At 46.7% G+C, this 25,669-nt stretch overlaps 1 protein-coding gene across 1 annotated transcript in view; it reads right to left on the bottom strand.

Annotated features, from left to right (window-relative positions):
* The window catches only part of EPS8L2 (EPS8 signaling adaptor L2), a 108,656-nt gene that overhangs the window by 42,956 nt on the left and 40,031 nt on the right, over positions 1–25,669 (bottom strand). The gene's annotated exons all lie outside the window — the stretch shown is intronic.

The following is a 25,669-nucleotide window of genomic DNA, read 5'->3' as shown; positions in this document are numbered from 1 at the left end:
ATGGGCTTCATCTCCCACACTTCCATTCCTAGCAGCCGTTTTTCCCTATTGTATAATCCCAAGAATTGTGGTCTACAGGAAAGAGCGTAACTCTAGGAGTTGAGAGATCTTGACTTTGAATCTTGGCTCTGCCACTGCTTGCTGTATGGCCATGGGTGAGTCACTTTACCTCTCAGTCTCAGTTTTCCCCATCTGTGAAATGGGGATATCACTACTTATGCACCACATAGGGCTGTTTTGAAAGTTAATTATTTCGTATCTGTCCCTTGCATTAAATATGTCCAGAAGTATATGAATGCTAAAATCACTACTTTCTAGAGCTTACCTTCCTGCTGCTGCTGTTTATTTAGTGTCACAAGGGTGCATGGGGCTTTACAAATCTAAAAAAAACCACAAGCTCCCCACCCTGAGGAACTTGTTATCCAAGAATCCTGTCCAGCTCCTACTAAAGTCAACAGTAAAACTCCTATTGTCTTCAGTGGGAACGGACTCAGACCATAAACTAAGGCGATGGCTACACTACAGCGCTTACAGTGGGGCAGCTGCACCAGTGCAGACGCTCTAAGCTGAGGGGAGAGAGCTCTCCCGTCCCAGTGCGCGGCATTGCGCTGTCCACACCCGCGCTTCGGGTAACGTACGTCACTCGGGGAGTGCTTTAGTCACACCCCTGTGTGACATCATTTATACCAGGGGTCAGTAACCTTTCCGAAGTGGCGTGCCGCGTCTTCATTTATTCACTCTAATTTAAGGTTTCGCGTGCCAGTCATACGTTTTAACGTTTTTTAGAAGGTCTCGCTCTAGAAGTCTATATATTATATAACTAAACTATTGTCGTATGTAAAGTAAACAAGGTTTTCAAAATGTTTAAGAAGCTTCCTTTAAAATTAAATTAAAATGCTGATCTTATGCCACTGGCCCGCTGCCAGCCTGGGGTTCCATTCACCTAGGCCGGCAGCAGGCTGAGCGGGGCCTGCGGCCGGGACCCCGGCTGGCAAGGGGCCGGCAGTCAGAACTCCAGACTGGCAGTGGGCTGAGCGGCTCAGCCCGCTGCCGGTCTGGGGTTCCATCCACTAGCTCCTGCCAGCCAGGGTCCTGGCTGTCGGCCCCTCTCAGCCCGCTGCTGGTCTGGGATCCCAGCCCTGCCCATGTAGAGTGGGTACCTACCTTCTCCCTGGTTCTAGCCCATTCTCTTCCTGTCTCTCTGCACTGAGCTGAGGGTGGGAGTGCACTGAGCACAGGGCTGGGGGTGAAGGAGCAGGCTGGGGGTTGGGGTGCAGGGTCTGGCGAAGAGCTAGAATGAGGGAGGGGGCTCAGGGTTGGGGCAGGAGGTTTGGGTGTGGAGTTCTTACCTGGGCAGCTCCCATTTGGTGTGAGGGGTGCAGATGGGAATGTGGGGGGGGCAGGAGCTCCTGTTTGGTGCTCAGGGTGGGGGTGGGAATGTGGGGGGTGCAAGAGTCAAGGCATGGGGTGTGGGGGGGTACAGGAGCCAGAGCAGGGAGCTGCGGGTGTGTGAGGAGGGTGCAGGAGTCAGGGCAGAGGGCTGGGGGCATGTGAGGGGGGTGCTGGAGTCAGGGCTGGGGTCGTGGGGGGTGCAGGGGTCAGGGCAGAGGGCTGGGAGTGTGGGGGTGTGTGCAGGGGTCAGGGCAGGGGGCTGGGATGCGTGTGGGGGGGTGTAGGGGTCAGGGCAGAGGGCTGGGGGTGTGGGCTAGGGTCATGGGGGTGCTCCCAGCCCCCTGCCCAGAGCGGCTCACGGCAGGGGGCTGGAGGGGATATGCCCTGATTCCACCCCACTTCCCCAAGACGCCATCCCCACCTCTTCTCCGCCTCCCCCCGAGAGCAGCAAGCGCACTGTGGCTCCGCTTCTCCCCCTCGGCGCAAGGGCCATCAGCTGATCGGCTGCAGGGAGGGAGAGGAGGAGGGGCAGGAACCCAGCGCGCTGGGGGAAGAGGCAGGGGTGGGGGGACCTTGCCTGCCCTGCAGTAGCAGCAGCCGCCGCCGGCAGGACCAAGCTTCTTCACCCTGCTCCTGCGGGGTGGGCGGGGAAGGGGCGGAGAAGAGTGGGCTGGGGCAGGCAGGATTTTTAAGACACGCTGCTGCCTGCCGGGGTCCCGGCCTGAGTTCGGCAGCGGGCTGAGCGGGGCCGGCGGCTGGGACCCGGCAGACAGCAGCGTGCCATTAAAAATCGGCTCGCCTGCCATCTTTGGCACGCGTGCCATAGGTTGCCAACCCCTGATTTATACCAACGTAATCTGTGGTGTGTATGTAGCCTAAAAGATAATAGAAGGGTGAGTATCAAATGTGGAGAAAGAAGGAGGGGATGGGATAGGGAGAGGGATGCCCAGACAAGAGGAAGGGGAGAATCATGTGCAGAGCATCTGGCTTGCTTTCACACGACAAGCTTTTGTAACAGGAATTGTTGCTTCATATGTTTATTAATAGACACGCATGCACGTATCTTATCATGATCAGGTGCGGCAGTGGCCATAAGGAACACCCAAGCAGAGATTAGCAGTGGAAAGCAGGCAGGGTGTTGGAGGAAGCACTGAAAAGAGGAGAGGGAGAGCGCTTGGTGCCCAGGAGTAAGGAGGCGGCTCCAAGAATGGGCAGGAAATGGCAGTGGGAGGAGACAGCAAGGTATAGTGGTCTGAGCAATGCATTGAGTGACAAGACAGAGGAGGAAATGAGAGCTGAGAGGCAGGCAAGAGCAGAACTCTGCAGAACCCTGAAGTGAGGAGAAGAAATCTGAATATGATGCAGAAGGAGGCAGGAGAATGGTGCAGAGATTTGGAGAGGGACATGGGCGGCAGGTTACATAGGCTGGGCGAGGCTGGGCGTCTCCAAACAGCCAGGTGTGGCCCCGCCCCCTGCTTACCACCACTCCCTGCATGCGGCTCCAGTCCTCCAGCCCCCAGTGCTCCGGCTGGGGCGGCAGGGGCCACACACCACCCACTCTCCCGCACTCTGAGGTTGTGGGAGTTGCAGCCGCATGCCACCCGTGCTCCCAGCACTCCTTTGGGGGTGGGGGGTTAGCCTGGGCCAGGACTGGGCCAGTGGCCGTGGTGGTGTGGGGGCTCTGGGCTCCAGGGGGCAGAAGGGGTGGGGCCTCGAGTAGAAGGGGCGGGGTTGGGGGCTAGCCTCCCGCAGCCGGCAGTTCACATGCTGCCCATGAGGAGGGGGTTATACAGAAAGTCCAGCAGGAGAAGATAAATTGGAATGGACACAGGTGAAAAAAGTAGGGAGGCCAATAGGACAAAGGTCCCGTGGTCAAAGCAATTCATGTCCAAAGCTACTAATGAGGAACTGCTTCAATGTGGACATGAGCTAATCTTGCCCTTCCCTTTCTGATGACTGAGAGAAGTGCCAAGCAATGCTCTCAAACCCCATCAGCCTGGGAAACCCCAATCCCATGGCATCTCCCAATTCATGTGGTTGTACGCTACAGTATCTACCAAGTTAGCAGGCCAGTCACTTCTTTAGATGTTTTCAAACTATGTCAATAGTTGAGTGCTAGCAAGAAAGTGATTCAGCAGGTTCTTCAGGCCATCCTTGCTCTCCACCCATACATTACTCACAAAGAGCAACAAACAGAGTTCCAGCAAACAACCCACAAGGGGAGAAGCAATTCTTCTTTTAATGCTAAGTGGGGTACAAGTGCTGGTCCAAGAGGTGAATATAGCTGGACCACTTGGTAACAGCAACCATATAGTAATTAAATTTAACATCCTTGTGGTGGGGAAGATGCCAAAGAAGCCCACCACAGTAGCATTTAACTTCAAAAAGGGGAACAACACAAAAATGAGGAAGCTAGTTAAACAGAAATTAAAAGGAACAGTCATAAGAGTGAAATGCCTGCAAGCTGCATGGACACTTTTTAAAAACATCACAATGGAGGCTCAAATTAAATGTATATACCAAATAAAGCAAATTGATAAATTTGCAATCCTTGAAATTACAGGCTGGTAAACCTAATTTCAGTACCATGCAAATTGGCTGACACTATAATAAAGAATAGAATTCTCAGACACATGGGTGAACGTGATTTGTTGGGGAAGAGTCAACACAGCTTTTGTAAATGGAAATCATGCTTCACCTATTAGATTTGAGGATCTCAACAAACATGTGGAGAAGGGTGATCCAGTGTATATAGCGTACTTGGACTTTCAGAAAGCTTTTGACAAGGTCATTCACCTAAGGCTGTTAAGCAAAGTTTGCAATCATAAAATAAGAGGGAAGGTACTCTTGTGAATCAATAATTGGCTACTAAAAGACAGGAAACAAAGGGGAGGAGTAAATGATCAGTTTTCACTGTGGAGAGAGATAAATAGCAGGGTCCCCCAGGAATCAGTACTTGGACCATGCTGTTCAACATATTCATAAATGATCTGGGAAAAGGGGTAACGAGTGGGGTGAAAAAGTTTGCAGATGATACAAAATTACTCAAGATTGTAACTCTTTGCTTTGGACTTAACTAAGGGATCTCACAAAACTGGGTGTCTGGACAATAAATGGCAGGTGAAATTCAGTGTTGATAAATGCAAAGTTATGCACATTGGAAAACATAATCCCAACTATATATTCAAAATGATGGTGTCTAAATGAGCTGCTACCACTCAAGAAAGAGATCTTGGAGTCATTGTGGATAGTTCTCTGAAAATATTGGCTCAATGTGCAGTGGCAGTCAAAAAATCTAGCAGAATATTAGAAACCATTAGGAAAGGGAAAGATAATAAGACAGAAAATAGCATAATGTCACTATATAAAATCCATGGTACGCCCACACTTTGAATACTGTGTGCAGATGTGGTCGCTCCATCTCAAAAAAGATCTATTAGAATTGGAAAAGGTACAGAGAAAGGCAACAGAAATTATTAGGGGGATGGAACAGCTTCCATATGAGGAAAGTTAAAAAGACTGGGACTGTTCATCTTGGAAAAGAGATGACTCAGTGGGGGATATGACCAAGGTCTGTAAAATCGTGAATGGAGTGGAGAAAGTGAATAAGAAAGTATTATTTACTCTTTCACATAACTCAAGAACCAGAGGTCCCCAATGAAAATTAATAGGCAGCAGGTTTAAAAGGAACATAAGGAAGTATTCTTCACACAATGCACTGTTAACCTGTGGATGGGATGTTGTGAAGGCCAAAAGTATAAATGGGTTAAAAAAAGATAAGAGATATGTTCCTGGAGGACAGGTCAATCAATGGCTATTAGCCAAGATGGTCAGGGATGTAACCCCAAGCTCTGGCTGCCAGATGATGGGAGTGGATGACAGGGGATGGATCACTCAATAATTTCCCTGTTCTGTGCCAACTGCCAGTGTAACAAACAGCAAAGGCACAGTCTGGGCCTTTGTCTCAGCCCTACGATACGTGGGTGTGCGTCCTCCTTTCCACCAAAGCCTCCTTCCCCTCTCTCTCCCAAGCAGCCACTCTGCAAAGGGAGGGGAAGCTGCTGGTCTGGACTTTCAATGACCAGGTGGTGCCCTGGTACCTTGCCCCGTGAGTTTATATGTTAAAATCTATTGTTGGGATTTCTGCTGTACCTGGGACCTTGGTACCCAAGTGCCATGACTTTCAGAAATACGACTTGTGTCCTTCCACATCTGTGCATGTGCTACCAGCCCTGTGGCCAGAGGCACCTGTGTGCTCAGGGATATCTTACCTGTGACTGGTTGCTTGTGCCTAATACACAAATGGAGCTGACCAATGCCACCACCTGCAGGCCTCTCTTACTGCCAGTCCAAATCACTTCTATGCTGTGATAGGTCGCTGCAGACTTAGCTGCCAGGGCTGGTTCAGCAAACAGAGAATGGGTCTCTCTTACTGCATTGTGTATCTCCCCTTTTCTCCTGGACAACTAAACTGTGCCCTATGTTATCACAATACACTGTACTCCATCTTGGTGGTATCTGAGCGATATTATTGGTCAAGCACCAACAGTGTATGCTAATCTGCGGAAGACACTAAATGAAGTGTCCCTGCCCCAAAGGGCCAGCAGGCAGAGCTAGTCCAAAATATTTTTGATGGAACAATTTTTCATTGGAAAATGCAGTTCTGTCAAAATCTAAATGTTTTGTGGGAACATGGCAATTCTCAGGAAATTTTCGATGGGGACAAAGTCTAAATGAATCATTGACTTTCTCATTTCAATAGTGTTGTAACATTTTGTTTTGATTAACATTTCAGTTCATTTCAGTTTGATTATTAGAATTACAATTATATTTATATAATCCAATATGTAATATTTCATATTGCAGAAATAAAACAATTTACTGGTTCCAAATAAAATTTTAGGGGGGGAATGCTTGTTCCGATGGAAATTTTGACTCTTTGTGCTGATTTGGAATGAAAAGATATCTTGGAATTTCTCGCAAAAAGGAAATTCTGTTTTCTGACCAGCTCTACTTACAGGTCAAATATGAGTTTCCAATCCACAAAAAGTACTGATGAAAAATGACCATAATTTATCAGTTAGAACCTAATCTAATCTACAGTGTTTCTAATGCACCCATCACTACTCTGTCTAGGCACCCTGTATGAAGAATCTTGTGGTTTTAACCATTTGAAAATATTAATCAACGTCTATCCTGTGCCAGTGTGTTCCCTCCCTCATATGACCTCGGGCCCTTATGGGTGGGAGACAAGCAAAAGACAACTCAGGAACTTGGTAATGGGCAGTGGAGAAATCTGTGTTCATATGTTTGTTGTTTCTAAATTCAGATAATGAGGCTATTGATGTTTTAGCACTATTCCCCTTTGGGAAGCTGGGATTTGCAAATGAAAAGGCAGTGGGAAAGCTGGTAAAAGTACAGACTTCACAACAAGCTTCTGGAACGAGAGCAAGGGTAGTCTTATGGCATTGAAATAGCATGCAGGAGACCTGGGTTCAATCCCCTGCTTTTGCCAGAGGACTGACGCTGGGCAAGTCATTTACTGTGTCTATTCCTCCATTCCCATCTGTAGCAGAGGGTTAACACTTCTATCTCCCACCCTGTCCTGTCTATTAAGACCAGTCTGCATGAGAAAGCTGCACCAGTTTTTAAACCACTTTAGTTACACCCGTGTGAAAGGCTGTGTGGACCCTCTTATTTCAGTTTATTTTGGTTTAGCGTAAGGCAGTTATCAGATGGGTTAAGTAACCAAAATAAGCCACACTTAAACCAAAATAAGTGTCCACGTGGGAGCTTAAAAACTGTTTCAAGTTAAAGCAGTGTTAACTTTCTCATGCAGACAAGACCTTAGATTGTAAACTTTTCAGGACAGTCACTTATTATGCGTTAGGCACTGCACTGTACAAACACAAGGAGACCTCAGATCTCAGCTGGAGCTTCGAACAACAAAATCCAGGGCTTAGATGGTGCAGGTCAAACCTGAGCTTTCAACGCCATTTTTGTTCTTTGTCTCCCCTCTAGTTTTAGTTGGGGATCATAGAAACATAGAATATCAGGGTTGGAAGAGACCTCAGGAGGTCATCTAGTCCAACCCCCTGCTCAAAGCAGGACCAATCCCCAACTAAATCATCCCAGCCAGGGCTTTGTCAAGCCTGGCTTAAAAATATCTAAGGAAGGAGATTCCACCACCTCTCTAGGTAACACATTCCAGTGTTTTACCACCCTCCTAGTGAAACGGTTTTTCCTAATATCCAACGTAAACCTCCCCCACTGCAACTTAAGACCATTACTCCTTGTTCTGTCATCAGCTACCACTGAGAACAGTCTAGATCCATCCTCTTTGGAACCCCCTTTCAGGTAGTTGAAAGCAGCTATCAAAACCCCCCTCATTCTTCTCTTCCGCAGACTAAACAATCCCAGTTCCCTCAGCCTCTCCTCATAAGTCAGGTGTTCCAGTCCCCTAATCATTTTTGTTGCCCTCCGCTGGACTCTTTTCAATTTTTCCACATCCTTCTTGTAGTGTGGGGCCCAAAACTGGACACAGTACTCCAGATGAGGCCTCACCAATGTCGAATAGAGGGGAACGATCACGTCCCTCGATCTGCTGGCAATGCCCCTACCTATACATCCCAAAATGCCATTGGCCTTCTTGGCAACAAGGGCACACTGTTGACTCATATCCAGCTTCTCGTCCACTGTAACCCCTAGGTCCTTTTCTGCAGAACTGCTGCCGAGCCATTCGGTCCCTAGTCTGTAGCGGTGCATGGGATTCTTCCGTCCTAAGTGCAGGACTCTGCACTTGTCCTTGTTGAACCTCATCAGATTTCTTTTGGCCCAATCCTCTAATTTGTCTAGGTCCCTCTGTATCCTATCCCTACCCTCCAGTGTATCTACCTCTCCTCCCAGTTTAGTGTCATCTGCAAACTTGCTGAGGGTGCAATCCACACCATCCTCCAGATCATTTATGAAGATATTGAACAAAACCAGCCTCAGGGCCGACCCCTGGGGCACTCCACTTGATACCGGCTGCCAACTAGATATGGAGCCATTGATCACTACCCGCTGAGCCCGACAATCTAGCCAACTTTCTATCCACCTTATAGTCCATTCATCCAGCCCATACTTCTTTAACTTGCTGCCAAGAATACTGTGGGAGACCGTGTCAAAAGCTTTGCTAAAGTCAAAGAACAACACGTCCACCGCTTTCCCCTCATCCACAGAGCCAGTTATCTCGTCACAGAAGGCAATTAGATTAGTGAGGCATGACTTGCCCTTGGTGAATCCATACTGACTGTTCCTGATCACTTTCCTCTAAGTGCTTCAGAATTGATTCCTTGATTACCTGCTCCATGATTTTTCCAGGGATTGAGGTGAGGCTGACTGGCCTGTAGTTCCCAGGATCCTCCTTCTTCCCTTTTTTAAAGATAGGCACTACATTAGCCTTTTTCCAGTCGTCCGGGACTTCCCCGGATCGCCATGAGTTTTCAAAGATAATGGCCAATGGCTCTGCAATCACATCCGCCAACTCCTTTAGCACTCTCGGATGCAGCGTATCCGGCCCCATGCATTTGTGCATGTCCAGCTTTTCTAAACAGTCCTGAACCACTTCTTTCTCCACAGGGGGCTGGTCACCTCCTCCCCATGCTGTGCTGCCCAGTGCAGCAGTCTGGGAGCTGACCTTGTTCGTGAAGACAGAGGCAAAAAAAGCATTGAGTACATTAGCTTTTTCCACATCCTCTGTCACTAGGTTGCCTCCCTCATTCAGTAAGGGGCCCACACTTCCCTTGACTTTCTTCTTGTTGCTAACATACCTGAAGAAACCCTTCTTGTTACTCTTAACATCTCTTGCTAGCTGCAACTCCAGGTGTGATTTGGCCTTCCTGATTTCACTCCTGCATCTCCGAGCAATATTTTTATACTCTTCACTGGTCATTTGTCCAATCTTCCACTTCTTGTAAGCTTCTTTTTTGTGTTCAAGATCAGCAAGGATTTCACTGTTAAGCCAAGCTGGTCGCCTGCCATATTAACTATTCTTTCTACACATTGGGATGGTTTGTCCCTGTAACCTCAATAAGGATTCTTTAAAATACAGCCAGCACTCCTGGACTCCTTTCCCCGTCATGTTATTCTCCCAGGGGATCCTGCCCATCAGTTCCCTGAGGGAATCAAAGTCTGCTTTTCTGAAGTCCAGGGTCCGTATTCTGCTGCTCTCCTTTCTTCCCTATGTCAGGATCCTGAACTCGACCATCTCATGGTCACTGCCTCCCAGGTTCCCATCCGCTTTTGCTTCCCCTACTAATTCTTCCCGGTTTGTGAGCAGCAGGTCAAGAAGAGCTCTGTCCCTAGTTGGTTCCTTCAGCACTTGCACCAGGAAATTGTCCCCTACACTTTCCAAAAACTTCCTGGATTGTCTGTGCACCGCTGTATTGATCTCCCAGCAGATATTGGGGTGACTGAAGTCTCCCATGAGAACCAGGGCCTGCGATCTAGTAACTTCTGTGAGTTGCCGGAAGAAAGCCTCGTTCACCTCATCCCCCTGGTCCGGTGGTCTATAGCAGACTCCTGTGTAAACCTTTTCCCTAATTCACCTCAAAAAAACTTTTTCTCCAGCCTGCCAGGCAGGACTGAGTTCACTTCAGAGCTTGGATCATGCTGTTTGAGAATGGCCAGCAGGTGGCTCTCTACAGCAACATTAGCTTCACCCACGCTGCCTTCTCTAGGCGCTAACCGCATCAACTCTGCTGAGGCTGGGGCTCTCAGCTTACTGTGGGGTGAGGGACTGAAGACCTCTTCTTGCCATCATGCTGAAGGATTTAGCTAGCTTTGCATCACTGCTTAGCCAGGGTGGGTTGGTAGTCTAATCTGGTTCCCTATAGTCCATCCCACAAAGCTGAGTTGGCAGTTGACAGTCATTCCTCAAAAAGAAAAGGAGGACTTGTGGCACCTTAGAGACTAACCAATTTATTTGAGCATAAGCTTTCGTGAGCTACAGCTCACTTCATCGGATGCGTACTGTGGAAAGTGTAGAAGATCTTTTTATATACACACAAAGCATGAAAAAATACCTCCTCCCACCCCACTCTCCTGCTGGTAATAGCTTATCTAAAGTGACCACTCTCCTTACAATGTGTATGATAATCAAGGTGGGCCATTTCCAGCACAAATCCAGGGTTTAACAAGAACGTCTGCGGGGGGGGGGGGGGGGGGGGTTGGAAAAAACAAGGGGAAATAGGTTACCTTGCATAATGACTTAGCCACTCCCAGTCTCTATTCAAGCCTAAGTTAATTGTATCCAATTTGCAAATGAATTCCAATTCAACAGTTTCTCGCTGGAGTCTGGATTTGAAGTTTTTTTGTTGTAATATAGCAACTTTCATGTCTGTAATCGCGTGACGAGAGAGATTGAAGTGTTCTCCGACTGGTTTATGAATGCCAGTCCTTGCCTACAGACAGCCCCCCAATCTGAAGCAAATACTCACCAGCAACCACATACCACACAACAGAACCACTAACCCAGAAACCTATCCTTGCAACAAAGCCCGTTGCCAACTGTGCCCACATATCTATTCAGGGGACACCATCACAGGGCCTAATAACATCAGCCACACCATCAGAGGCTCATTCACCTGCACATCCACCAATGTGATATATGCCATCATGTGCCAGCAATGCCCCTCTGCCATGTACATTGGTCAAACTGGACAGTCTCTACGTAAAAGAATAAATGGACACAAATCAGATGTCAAGAATTATAACATTCATAAACCAGTCAGAGAACACTTCAATCTCTCTGGTCACGCGATTACAGACATGAAAGTCGCTATATTACAACAAAAAAACTTCAAATCCAGACTCCAGCGAGAAACTGTTGAATTGGAATTCATTTGCAAATTGGATACAATTAACTTAGGCTTGAATAGAGACTGGGAGTGGCTAAGTCATTATGCAAGGTAACCTATTTCCCCTTGTTTTTTCCTACCCCCCCCCCCCAGGACGTTCTCGTTAAACCCTGGATTTGTGCTGGAAATGGCCCACCTTGATTATCATACACATTGTAAGAAGAGTGGTCACTTTAGATAACCTATTACCAGCAGGAGAGTGGGGTGGGAGGAGGTATTTTTTCATGCTTTGTGTGTATATAAAAAAGATCTTCTACACTTTCCACAGTATGCATCCGATGAAGTGAGCTGTAGCTCACGAAAACTTATGCTCAGATAAATTGGTTAGTCTCTAAGGTGCCACAAGTACTCCTTTTCTTTTTGCGAATACAGACTAACACGGCTGTTACTCTGAAACCAGTCATTCCTCACTAGATCTTGGTTGGGCTGGTTGTCAGGGAACCACAGCCTGATGTTTCTGGCTGCTTGGCCAGAGGAAGAACACTTTTAGTCTTTATTAACAACAAAGCTAACTGGTGGTGCTAGGACATCCTAAACATCCCAAGGAAGGAACATGGAGGTGGAAATAGAACAAGATGTATCGTCTTTCAATCATACCCTTGTGTGGGTTGGTGGAAGCTGATTTTTAATGACTTTTTTTATTTTGAGTCTGGGAGTTGACCCATAAACCTACATTACACATATTTCCATGTGCTTTGTCTATGGAGCTACTTAACAGAGCAACAGCAGCTCCTAGTAGTCCCTAACTGGTAGGTGTACACAATATAAGCGTTTATTATGGATACACTGGCAAAAGCATAAATGAGTAAGACTATAAACTTCAGACTCAGTATTGTTTTTATAATGTTAGCTCTGTGCCAGAGGTTTACGGGAGGAAGAATGTTTTTGTGATTAAGGTGCTGATTAAGGAGAGCTGGGTTCAATTCCCAGCTCTGACATCCAGTATGACCTTGGATAAAACAGTTAATCTCTCTGTGTCCCTGTTCCCCATTTCAGTGTCCTACATCTATAGAAACTTTCTGTTTCTATTCTCTCTTCATTTTAATCACAACCTGCCCCAGCTTGGATGGAAAGGCACTCAAGTGTTTGTGCACAAAGTTACTGGGCTGTGGGATTAATGTCTAACCTGAATAAGACTTTTCCATAGTGGCAGTTGTATAATTCATCATTTCTGACCTAAATAATTTCACTAATAAAAATGAGAACACCAAGTCTGTGTGGGATAAAGATCAATTTGGATCTTGGGACATTGGGTGCCTTCCTTTTAAAGTGAATTTACTACTGGTGAAACAGGCCAAATTGTCAGGTCTGGAAACTAAAACTTTTCAACATTGGAACAGGTTTATCTCAAATTTCCCCCTATCTGTAAAGGTGCTTGTTGAATTGAATAAGGGCCTAGCAACGGAATAGCAGGGGGTGTTACATAAGAGGACTGAGGTGCATTGACAGAGCTGTGGTAGGGCAAGTTTAGAACAGGATGGGCTGTTGTAGCTCAGGGAGGAGGTACATGGGCAGAGCTGTGTGGGAAAGCTTGTACAGTGCCTGTCTTCACTATGCATGGTTCTACATACTACCAGCTCTCCTTGTGCAAGTACGCTCATCCTCTCCTCCCTTTTATTTTCTCATAGTTGTTCATTATATAGCAGGGACCCCAAAACCCATTTCCAAGGACAATGGTTGATCTCTGCTGTTTCATGTGCCATGTAATACGAGCTGTTCAATATGAGAGAACTCCATGTTTCAAAAACTAAACTAGGTCTTTATTAAGGGGACTATTTACAGAGTTGCCATAACTGCAGCTAGCTTTCCAGCCATGTGCACACAGACTGGCTTCTTGGTGCCTCCTTCAAATTTTTCCCTCCTGCAACCTGTGCTCCTCCTCCAAGTTTCATGCAGGTTGCTACAGCTGCCCTAGAGAGAGGAGTACTTGGAACTCATCATTTAGAACTTAATGAGCTATGGAATCCCAAGTCTCTGAAGGGTCTGCTGTATTTGGGAAGTGGGGCAAGGCAAATCGATTATCTCACCCTCTCAAAACAAAATTTTGAAATATTTTGAGAAATCTGTAGAACTTCCTGAAAAGTTCTAGGGCTGTGGTGAAACCTCAAATTTTTCTATGTTCTCCCTTTCCTTCACTTATGCCATCTGATTACTATACATATAGATTTCAGAGTAGCAGCCGTGTTAGTCTGTATCTGCAAAATGAAAAGGAGTACTTGTGGCCCCTTAGAGACTAACAAATTTATTTGAGCATAAGCTTTCGTGAGCTATAGCTCACGAAAGCTTATACATATAGAGATGCACCAAAGCCCGCTGCAATCAGTGGCTGAGTTTTCCTTTGACTTCAGCTGGCTTTGCATCAGGTCCTATGCCCTGATCAGGTCAGACATGCTGCTCTAGGACTAGCTCCACCTCTCTGCCGGCATCTCCAGCAGGGATGGATTGCTGACCAGGCTCATCTCTCATTGGAGAGGCTTTTCTTTGTAAGTACAAAGCTGTCACTTTGATAATTTATGCAGGTGCTGAACAACTCCAGGGGGCCTCTTCTGCTGTCTAATCAGTGCTGCATCTCCACTGCTCTGCTCACAATACCAAGTAGCTGCAAAAATAAAATCAAAGGAAAGCCAAAACTTCCTAGCTCCTTTTGTTGATTCTCCAGGGCGGTATGTTTGTGTTATCTTTAAGGTCCAAAGAACAAGGACAACCTGGCTTTGTCACCGTGAGATGCTGTCCTTAGATGTCATTCAAATGAGGATCTTCTAAAACCAACACTTTGGCCTTTGGCAGCTGCTCAGTGGGTGGATTGCAGTGTGTGTTGTATGTACATTTGTCTGGCTCTTTACCTTAGGTTTCTGTTTACTTCTCTTCCGGGATCCCCTTCCATCTTCCTGTTGATCCCGCCCAACCCCTCCCAATCTCAAAGCATAACTAATCTGCCTGAAAACAGACACACTTAATGAGGAGGATGCCGATATGTTTAGTACTGGATAATTGCAAAGCTCCCATTTGGGGCATTCTTGAGTACTTCACTTCTGTTTAATCACAGACAGAAGATTCTAAGCAGCAAGACGGCAGTAGACTGTAGTAGCCTCACCGTCACAGGCCCTGTCTACATAGGAAAGGTGCATCAGTTTAATATGGGAATAGGGGGGGTTAAACCAATATACTTAATCTGATGCAAACCCCTGTGTGGATACTCTGATTTTGGTTTAGCATAAACTTGTTCTCAGTCATCTTATGCTGAGCCGAAATAAGCATCTCTTAAACCAAAATAGTGTCCACACAGGGACTTAGACTGGCTTAACTATGATGGTTTAAATTCATACTTTTAGGTTAAACCAGTAACAAGGCTTTGAAGCCAGCAACTTTCTCATTAGTGTCTCCCAAGCAACTGTTTGACACAGCTCCATCCTCAACTTTATTTTATACAGGGGAAAGCTGGACTATCAGTAACATTAGCTAATTTATCTGTGTCCTTCTGGGTTATCAGACACCTCTAATAACAGAATCCTTTGTCTTCCTCCAGCACCTTCCACTGGAGAAGCTCAAAAATCTTTACAAACATTATCCAGTCCTTACAATGTCTCTAGGAGGTGAAGTAGTTACATTTTCCCATCTGATAAGCTGGGGAAAAGTAATGGATATGTAAGTGACTTTCCCAAAGTTACATGGTAGCTCACTGTCACAGTCGGGATCAGACTCTAAGATTATGTCTTTGCTGCAGAGATAACCTGGGTTCTTACTCCTGTGTTGCCCCAACCCCCTCCCGGCCACACACAAAATCATCTCACTGGATTTAATGGTGCTTTCAACCCTTGCTAGCTGGCCTGGCTGGGGCTATGAAATAGACCCCAAGTGCCACTATCACTTGATCTTGTAACCCACCTACTTTGCAATGATAGCGCAGGCTGAGCCTCTCGAGTACTGCTGCCCTTCCCACAATGCTCTCTCTGTGCCCAGAAGGACAGACAAGTTCTTCCACAATTCGGAGTAGCTCATGGTACCGCAGTGCTAAGAACCATAGGATGTGCCCCCAAACGCCCTAGCAACACATACAGGTGACGGCAGCACCAGTGAGGACACAGTGACTGAGGTAGGGCTTTGCAATGTGGCTGCTCACCCCACAGGTGCTAGTCACCTGGGTTCTGATCACCAGAGTTAACTCTGCAGTGAAGGTGTACCCTACATCTGCTGCCTTCCAGACTGTTGCTTTTACCCTTGCTCTCTATCTGCTAGGGCAATGGTGGACTCATGGCATTGCAACCAACCCATGTGCAATACTCAAAAATTATTCCTTTCAGTGCTGAAGTAAAGTATTGTGCAATATCTAACCAACAGCTTGATGGCCAATAGCTTTGCTTTAAATTGCCGTTTGGGATGCTTTGGTTGCACACATGGTCTGTTGTTTCCTGAAACACTCCAGCCTACACGTGCTGCAGAGACAGTACAACCCAGAGGAAGGAATTCTTTACATTACTGGTACCCTCTTGCTGACTGGACAGAGGTGCATGGATTGGCTCCAAAGAAGTTCTCCTGTATTCTTTGACTTGAAAGATTATAGCTCTGATACACTATGGGGGGTGTGAAGTGTTAGTGTGGCAAAAGGGGAAGGAAAGTCTCAGGGCTACGGCAAACCCCACAGGGGAAAGGAGCATTTTGATAAAAGCTGGCAGTGCATAATCTGTGGTCCACTCAGCATAAACCTGCAGTAACCACTGCTCTGTTTTTTCCCTTCTCTTCCTTGCTCATGGCTACAAACTGGCAGCATGCCCTGACATTTTTAGTCAGGCATGCAGTTCAACACTTTCATGGAAAATGGCGTCCTCTGTGCGGAGTGACCTGGCATATATGGTGTGTGCAAGGTCACACTGTGCAGAGAATGCCATTTTGTAGAACAAAACATGCTCCTTGCATGTTGGAGCTTGACCAAATCATCCTTCAGGCACAGCCGGTCCGGGGCATGCCATGTGTGTGTGTTGCACACTCAGCCGATGCCGCTGTAACACACACAAAACCAGAGAGAGACAGTAAAACAATTGAGCTGGTATAAATCCAGAGTAACTTCATTGAAGTCAATGGAATTGCTTAGGCTTTACATCACTGTGAGAGCAGAATTTGATCCGTCCTCTTTTATTGGATGACTCCTGCTGTTCATAGCAGGTACAGCGTCCAGACAAAATGCAGGAGAGGAAGGATGGCCGCATGGTTAAGGCACTGGACTGGGTTCAATTTCCAGCTCAGACACAGTGTTACTGCGTAGCCTGGGGCAAGTCACTGAAGCCTCCTGGGCATCTGTGGGGATAATTAGACTTCCATTCCCCCACCTTTTGTCTTCTTACTCTTTAAGCTCTTTCAGGCAGGGATCTCTCTTCCGATGTGTACACACAGCACCTAGCGCAACAGGGCCCTGATCGCACTTGGAGCCTCTAGGTGCTATTGTAATAGGAATAATTATTAATCTGGCATAGACTGGGTGTGTCCCAACAACCTCATTGATTCCAAAAGGACGTTAATGGATGATACAGCACAGTGGAGCAAAAAAGACTGCTATTTATTTTAACTTGTTTTGCCTTTTCTGAACGGTACCACTTTGGGCTTCTACAGCATTCATGCTGGTATGCCACTGACCCTATTTCCCCTCTGCCTCCTGATATGGGGCATATATTTTGAAGCCCTCTGAAGAGTAAGGAATTTCAGAAGCCAGAGAGCAGCGTGCTATCGACAGGATCCAAAGAGATGAGCGGTTCCCAGATATCATCTCCTTCCATTCCATTTGCATTTGTGCCATTGCTATAAACAGAAACTTAACGGCAAAGTGGCTGTACACAAGGGGCCACACTCAGTCTTGGTGCCAGTTACATTTGTCCCCAGTCACACCTGAGATGAATGCACCCCACGCTCTCTATCCCCCACCTCCGAATCTGGTTAATTTGAATATTCCATCACAAAGGAGGCTCCCTGTTTCTTCTCTCACATTGGATTTTGCTGCTACTAGCAGAAGGCATTGAGGAGGAGAGGGAATAATATGGGGCAGTCACAGGTGCAGAAGCATAGAGGACTGACTATTGGGTCAACTAAGTGACACTTGCAATGCAGCCTAACCAGTAATCATATTTACCTTGCGCCTTTCATCCTGCAGCACTTTGCAAACTAGGTACGCAAAGAACCACTAATAGGCAGCCACCTCTAAGGCAGGGGACAGTGATGGAAATTTTAGCCACAGATACAGAGGAAATCCCTGGAAGGTTTTGAAGCCCGCTTGATGAGCAGCTTCTCATGCTGATTGCAGAGGCCTTCCCAGTGACCAGAAAATGGTCCTTGCAGAGCCTCTGAGCTCAGCCGACACAGTAGGAACCAATGAGTTCCACACCTATCCTTAAGGAGTTTAGAAATATCCTAGGGACTTGAGGCCATGGCAGAGCTGCTGAGCTCTGTGTCTGTCCCTGCACTACTTCTAAACTCTGGAGAGACATGCGCAGAACTGAGAAGTTCTGCTGAGGATAACCAGGAACTCAGTGCCATGGACTTCAGAGAGAGCCCCAGCGTTCTGATCCGGCAGTGATTCACACTCCCTTTGCACAGGTGTAAATGATGATACAAGGCAGTGGAAGGCCAGGTTCAGAGTGCGCATCTCAGGCAACAGGCTGTGACTTTAGTATTAGGGGCAGGGAGCAGGGCAGCTTCTCCAGGCTATCTGAACTACACTCACTAGCTGTGGAGACAGAATAGGCAGCTGTACTGCCAACCCCACAAAAGCCAAAGTCAGGAGTCAGGCCCCTGAGACAGGCTTAACAATCACGAGATTTTTAACAAGCGTGAAGTTCGGGTTTCTTGTATTTGCCTTCTGCTTTTTGAGCATGGACTCTCCCAAGCTCTCCTCCCATATTTTTGTTTTAAGTGAAAGCTGTGATTCTCCCATGACTCCAGGAGCTGGGCCTTTAAGGAAAAACACACCGAGATTTGTGATTAAAACCGTGGAAAATGGCAGCAAGAGGGTGGGAATGACCTCTGAGCTCCTCTGTATTCTGGGGTCTGCTAGAAGCCTGCCTAGCCTCCAGCATAAATCAGGCAACTTTTGGAAGCAGTCTTTTGGAACGTGAAGTTTTGAGACTTTACCAGCATACACACTTTGTGGTAACATGAGCGTTTAGCATGGTTCTTAGCATTTGTGCCAAAACAACAGGTCGGGGCACAGTCTTTCCAAGGAGGCTCATAGAGACGAAGCAAGACAACAAATGCCTCTGCATAATATTAAAACTACCATGGAGCTGGATTTGCAGAGCTGGATTGTTAAAGATACTGATGACATTGAATCTACTGCTAGTAACTGATTACTGGGTCAGAAAAGCAATCCAGTTACATGTCACTAAATAGTGCTGCCTCACACATATAACAGGTTAGTGGTTACTCCTAGGCCAGGTTTACACAACAAATTTCTGTCAGCTTAGCTCCAGGTGTGTGAAAAGGTGTGATCTGCAAGTGACATAGCTATGCCAGCAGAAGTCCCTAGTGTAGACACAGTATATGAGCAAAACTGCACTTTTGCTGGTATAGCTTATTTGCTCAGGAGGGATAGAATAAGCACTACTGGCAAAAGCTGAGTCCACACGAAGAGTGCTTTGGTAGACTGGTATAGCTACACCAGCAAAGCCTTCCAAGTATAGATGTAACACACAGGAGCAGGACACAGTATGTGTGGCTGTACTGCATGCTGTGACATCATCAGTGCTCACCCGCGGGACAGATGAAATCTGGGATTGCTCAAACATGTCATGAAAAGTAAATCCATGGGTGGTACCATTTTTAGGCAGGTCCACTTACATTTTATCAAGGTACCTTTTAAAGGGGAAAGAGAAAGAAAAATATTCCCTACAATGCATTGCACCTTCTTGGAAGCAGCTCTGCAGCACCTTTTAAATGCATCAACTCACATCTTTGTTTAGGGCACCAATACATCTTGAGCTGGCCCTAACAATTCTGTGTGAGAGATCGTATGTCTCTGCTCCGGCCATGCTGGGGAGCTGTGCCTGGTGAAGCTATCACTTTTAGTTGGTAATGAAAGGCCTGTGCCGAAACCCACTGGAAATCAATGGGAATACTCCCGTTGACTGCAGTGGGTTTTGGATGACGCCCAAAGGTATGAAAGCTCTATAACAATAATGGGGTCTGTGTTATAGACAGCATGTCAGTAGCTGTTAGTTGGAGTTGCATAACTAAATTCCAGTTCCTCATGCTTCATGTTTATCACCAAAGCAATTCCAAGGGCTCATATTCCTTTTTTATTAGGTGCAGATATAACCCACTCTATGAGAGCAAAAAAAAAAACACAGCCAATCTCCTGATTGTGCAAGGGCTTCATGCAATCAATAACACCAAATGTCTGCCTCTAACTCGTCACAGCATGCAAGGATGGAAGGCAGTATTTACAGTAGCACCCCATGCTGTGGCCTGGGGACAAGAAACCAAATGGGGGGAAATAACTTACTAGAGAATAATCAACCCAGTGGAAAAAAAATCCTTGGTCATGTAAGCTTAGATACAGAGACAGCCGCCTGTCTTATAAGTAGAGCTTAATGAAAAATGCCAGGTATTTTTTTTTGGCAAGAAAATTCAAAATATTATTTTTTCTAAATTTCCCACAAACATTTTTCAGGGATTATAGGGGGAAAATGAAACAGAAATATTTTTTTATTTTGAAAACCATTTTCAGTATATTTTGGGGGTAAAAAAATTACCAAAATATTGGTAAAAATTTTCAAAAACTGAAAGTTTTTTACCCAAATCAAAAATTTTAATTGAAAAAATGTTTTTTCAAAATAACAGAAGGAAATTTTTTACCAAAATGGATATTTTCCCAGAACTTTTCATTCCAGTAAAAAAGCCAGTGTTTGTTTTTTAAAAGTTACAATGAGAAAAAATTCTTGATTGTAAGATTATAAAACCTTGGAAAGAAATCCTGTCTACTCCCCTTTGAACTGTGCAGAAGAGAAGCCTGGGGATGAAGGTTGGGTGTTGCAAGAGTCAAAACTACTTCACAGGTCCACCCTCACCAATATTCATCACCTGAATTTCTGTGATGTTGTCACAATGGTCCCTTGGGGACCACTGCCAGCTGATGAGGGGCTTCTCTAGCCTGTGTCAGGGTAGTGATCAGGGCAAATCTGGGCAAAGAATTAGGGAGCTCCCCAACCTGTTGTGCTGAGCAGATCTCGGCCACAGCAGCAAGTCTGACCTAGTATCATCCAACTGTGGCTTCAAGTTGAAACAATAGGATGGATGGACTGGCTTGAAAAAAATCAGAGCTAGAGTAATACTTTCTGGGGTTCACATCAGCTTGGATAGCTGTCCCACCACAACCACCAGCCTTGAGAGGTCTCAGCAGATCTCAGGAGCATCTCGAGAGACAAGCAGCAATGGGCTGTGGAACATGGCTGAATGCACACAGGTTGAAGAAAGCAGCCAGCCAGAGGCCAGGAGAAGGGGGTTAGAACCCAGACCCCTCTCTCCCGCTAGGGAGTATTAACAGCAGGCCAGCTTCTGCCCTTGTCTACACCTGCAACTCAGTGGGATTTGGGTTTGTGTAACCAAGGGCAGAATTTGGATCGTAGGGAAGTGAACAGCATTGTATTTGGCTAGAGACATTAGGCTCTCTAGGGAGGGCATACAGAGCCAGAAAACTACCCATGTCCATTCTAAAAAGGGAGCACATTGGAGAGGGACATGAGGGAGCAGCAGGGACCTGTTTGCAATTGGGGAAGCTAGAGAAAGGTATCAGGGGCGGGGGGAGTGGGAGAGCAGAAAGAAGGGAGAAGGCTGGGAAGCACAGAAAGCTCTTTAATGTCCTAGACCAGCGGTTCTTAAACTTTTGTACTGGTGACCCCTTTCACATAGCAAGCCTGTGTGTGTGACCCCGCTTATAAATTAAAAATACTTTAAAACATATTTAACACCATTATAAATGCTAGAGGCAAAGCGGGGTTGGGGGTGGAGGCTGACAGCTCACAACCCCCCATGTAAGAACCTCGTGACCCCCTGAGGGGTCCCAACCCCCAGTTTGAGAACCCCTGTCCTAGACTGTGTGGTGCTCTCCCTATTAATGTAAGGAGAACATGGGCCAAATAAATACACACTTTGCTTCTACCTAGCAGCACAGAAACCAGAGTCTACTCCTGTCTGCAGCAGGCAGCTCTCTGCTTTGTTCAGCATTCAGGCCTGGTCGACCCCGGGGGGAAGGGGCGAGCTAAGTTGGCCTAAGTTATGCAACTTCAGCTACGAAAATAGCGTAGCTGAAGTCGACGTACTTAGAGCTACTCACCACGGTGTCTTCACTGCGGTAGGTCGACTGCTGCTGCTCCCCCGTCGACTCCGCCTGCGCCTCTCGCTCTGGTGGAGTACCGCAGTCGATCGGAGATGGGGACCCCCGCTGGATTGATCGCTCCGAAAGTAAGTGTAGACATACCTTTCAGAGCCCTGCATTGCTGTCTGAATTCTCCCGCCATTTCCCACAACCTTACTTCACAACAGCAGCTACTCAGCTGCTTCCCATAGTGAGATCTCTGGGACAGAGGCTGTTTTCTTGTTCCCTGTCTGTCCCTAGCACAGTGGGGGCCTCACCCTTGGTTGGGGCCCCTAGAGATGCTACTGTCATACCAATAATGGGGCAGCAGGGTGATGACCATGGATTTGGCTGCATTCAGACACCTATCCAAGCCTAATGGAGCTGAACTGAATACACACACTGCCCAAAGGATGCTGCCCTCTTCTTCCAAAGAGCTCCGTTTTCAGATGGCGCAGGGAAAAAGGAAAGGGTGAGTGGGGCTTTAAGAAGAAAGGTCGCCAGTAAGAGGAGAGCTGCACTGCAGTGGGGAAAAGCGAGGGGTAACGTGAAGCTGGGATCTGTGGTAGGAAAGGAACGCGAAGAGAGACACTGCAGTCGCCCAGCCGGAGACATTGATCTGAACAATGTAGTCATTCAAAGCTAGTGGGGAAAGACGGAATTAGCGTGCCTCAGGTATTCCAGTGGCACAGCTCCATGAAACCAGATAAGCTCCACCACCAACTTCCACAGGGGCATAAACACACAGCAACCAGGCGCTGGGAACGTTTAAGTGGCCCAGCTTCAAAAGGCTGTCCTCTTGATTAGTATTTACACACAGTAGAGCAGTGGTGGGCAACCTGCGGCCTCAGCCTACCATCCCCAAATGAAATGAGAGCCCCATTGGGACGGGCACTGCACAAACGCAGTATAGAGACAATCCCTGCCCTGAAGCTGTTTGCACTCTAAATAGCAGGGCGGGTGGGAGGGAAGCACAAAGGGCAGGGCGGGAGGGAAGCGCAAAGAGCTGAAGTGACTTGGCCAAGCAATTCAGGGCTCTGAATGCTGATCAAAGCAGAAAGCTGCCTGCTGCAGATAGGAGCAGACTCTGTACTGCCAAGTGGATGCAAACAGGTTGGTAAAATGCATCCCAGGTCTCCTGGTTCCCAGACCAGTGCACTAGCCATTGGACTCCTGATCAGAGCTGGAGGTAGGAATTGCATGGCCAGCAGGTGGGAGAATGCTGCATTAATCCTGCTGAGTACAGTGTTCTTCCTGCTGAGTATTGTTCTTAATGGGCTAGGCAGAAATTATCATAGCGAGACTAAAATATTCAGACCCATAAAGGTGAACATGAACAGCATCTTATTGGCTAGAGACGTTAGGCACTGGGGTGGGGAGGGGCACATATGGAGCCAGAAAACTACCCATGTCAACCATAACGATAGGGTAGGGAACCACTGGAGACAATGTTGTTACTTTCATTGTGCCCTGTGCCCAAGGGTCTCAAAGCACGTCCCAGACATTAAGGGCCAGATTTAGCCACAGCCCTGCACTGGGGGCAGCGTGGAGTGGCTCTGCCCCAGTGGGAGAGTCAGGGCATCAAGTGAGACGTGTAAGCCCCATGGCCCTGCCCCCTCCCAGCCTCCCGTGGGTTGACTGGCACCCCAGGGGTCACATTCAGGAAGCAGTCCCTGTGCTCAGCCTGGCCACACTCGGGGACAGATATTTACAACACCCTGTAATGTAACTTAGTGATGGTATTACACATGAGAAAATCCTGGCTTGCAATTGGCTGAGAAAAGTCATGTGAAGACAGTCAGTTCCTATTGGGCAATAATACTGACCAACCACATTACATACACATAAAGGCTGTCTGCTGATACGCTGCAATGGAATCCGAGGGCAGCAATTCTTCCCCGCTGCAGAAGTGACGATTATTTTTTTTCTGGACCTCTGACATCACTCCTTTCAAATGATCGTTTCCATGGAGAGCCTCTCCTGGCAGTCTGTGCAGTCACTCCAGCCTGAATTGTAGCCCAGTTCTTTCAATGATGATGACAGCAGTATGCAGCAGTGTGTACACTGACTTTTTTTTCATAGAAATTCCACCCCTTCCCCACCCTGCCCCAGTCGAGTTAATGAATTGTGACAGTCACCTCTATGGATGTCAATATTTTCTTACAGCCTTTTCTGTGGATGGGGAAACAGGCACACAGAAAGGTTAAGTGACTTGCCCAAGTCCAGTGACAGAAAGGGAAACTGAATCCTGGAATCTTGACCTAGGTGCTGGAATGAGAGGTGCTGCCACACCCCTGGCTTGAAGTGGTTTCCATTATATAACCGGTTTACACTTTGGTTCAATGGCTCTGGTTCATTGTACCCTGAGTCTTGATTCCCTTTCCAGTGCTCCTCCCACTAGACATGCTGCTGAACAGGAAGTGCACAAATCCTCTCATAAGCGGATGATCACAAAGAGACATGTTTTTCTTTCTTCCTCGTACCTATTGGAAGCAAACTTAAGCATGCACTTAACGGACACCTCCCCACCCATCACCATTCAGGGCAAATAACCATGAAAGAAGGGGCCCGAGGAGATAAATGAGCTGGAGTGAGAAATTAGGTTAAGTCTCCAAGGCTCTTAATAGCCAGTGTACTTTTGTGAGTGCTGTGTTCATTTTCTGGGATGGGGAGAGATTTCTTGCTAATGTGAATAGCTGTAACTTATCAAAGTCTGCTCTTTGGTGGTCTCTGGGACAGAGTTCTGCTTTCGTCCCCAAAATTGGGAGCCAAATTAAGGCCTTGATTCAGAAAAGCATCCCGATTCAAGACAGGGCTTAAGCCTGTGGTTTACTTTTAAACATGAGCTTAAGTTCAAGTAGTGCACGTATCGGTTATGTCCTGAACTGGGATGGCCTTATGCTTGTGCTTAGGTGTTTCCCTGAATCAAGGCCTAAATCCACTAAACAAAATAGTTGGTTGAGCTCTGTTTATTGAATCAATTCTCTTTGAAGTTTTACATTGCAGACATTAGCTACACATGTTAAACCAGTAAAAAGAAAAGGAGTACTAGTGGCACCTTAGAGACTAACCAATTTATTTGAGCATAAGCTTTCGTGAGCTACAACTCACTTCATCGGATGCCTCATTGGTTAGTCTCTAAGGTGCCACTAGTACGCCTTTTCTTTTTGCGAATACAGACTAACACGGCTGCTACTCTGAAACCTGTTAAACCAGTGTGAAAGATGTGGAATTTTCTGGCGGGGGAGGAAATATTTCATGTGCGCAGTTACAGTGTATCCATTTATCTTCATGTGAATGTCACATGTAGCTCAGCTGGAATAATTAACAAGCCCATGGTTCTATACAGGAGATTACCAGTAACTAATGCTGAATAATCACCCTTGTTGTTGTCCAGCATGCTAATGAATCAATAACTAAGGGCTATTTTCTACCCAGCTCTATGAAAAAGAGTCTCAAGGCAATTTTTAGAGCTTTGTGTTTTTGGAGCCAGATCTTTGGCTGGTGTGAATGCACGTAGCACCATGGATGTCAGTGGATCTGTGCCAATTTATACCAGCTGAGGGATCACCTGGGCCCTTTATTTTCATTTATGCTGCTGTTTATCAGCCCCTGTTAGAAGTTAGAAAGCGACATTTCTTTTATGGCCTGTTTGTTCAGTTCCACCAGTTGAACACTGATTCTCGTCCCAACGCCATATTTACAGCAGAGCTGGAACTGACATTATTTTTGAGTATCTGATAGCATGCTAGGTTCCTCAAGAGAACAAATAAAGAGGCAATCCCTGAGCAGAGGAAAGTACAAGGTAAATTCACAGAAGACACAAAGAGCATGCCTACATTGCAATCCAAAGTGAGGTTGCAGCATGGGAAGACATCCCAGCGCTCACGTGGCTCAAACCAGCAGCGTAGATGCAGCACTGTGGGCCCATGGAGATGTACTCACATTGCTAGACTCTGCTGAAGCAGGCACATCTACCAGTGCTGCAGTCACACCTCAGATTGCGGTGTAGACACACTCAAAGTGAGAGGCAAAACAAGTC

This window comes from Eretmochelys imbricata, chromosome 6, assembly GCF_965152235.1.
Source record: "Eretmochelys imbricata isolate rEreImb1 chromosome 6, rEreImb1.hap1, whole genome shotgun sequence".
Taxonomy (NCBI): domain Eukaryota; kingdom Metazoa; phylum Chordata; order Testudines; family Cheloniidae; genus Eretmochelys; species Eretmochelys imbricata.
Note: the sequence above shows the minus strand (reverse complement) of the source record. Positions and strands in the feature narration are given on the sequence as shown.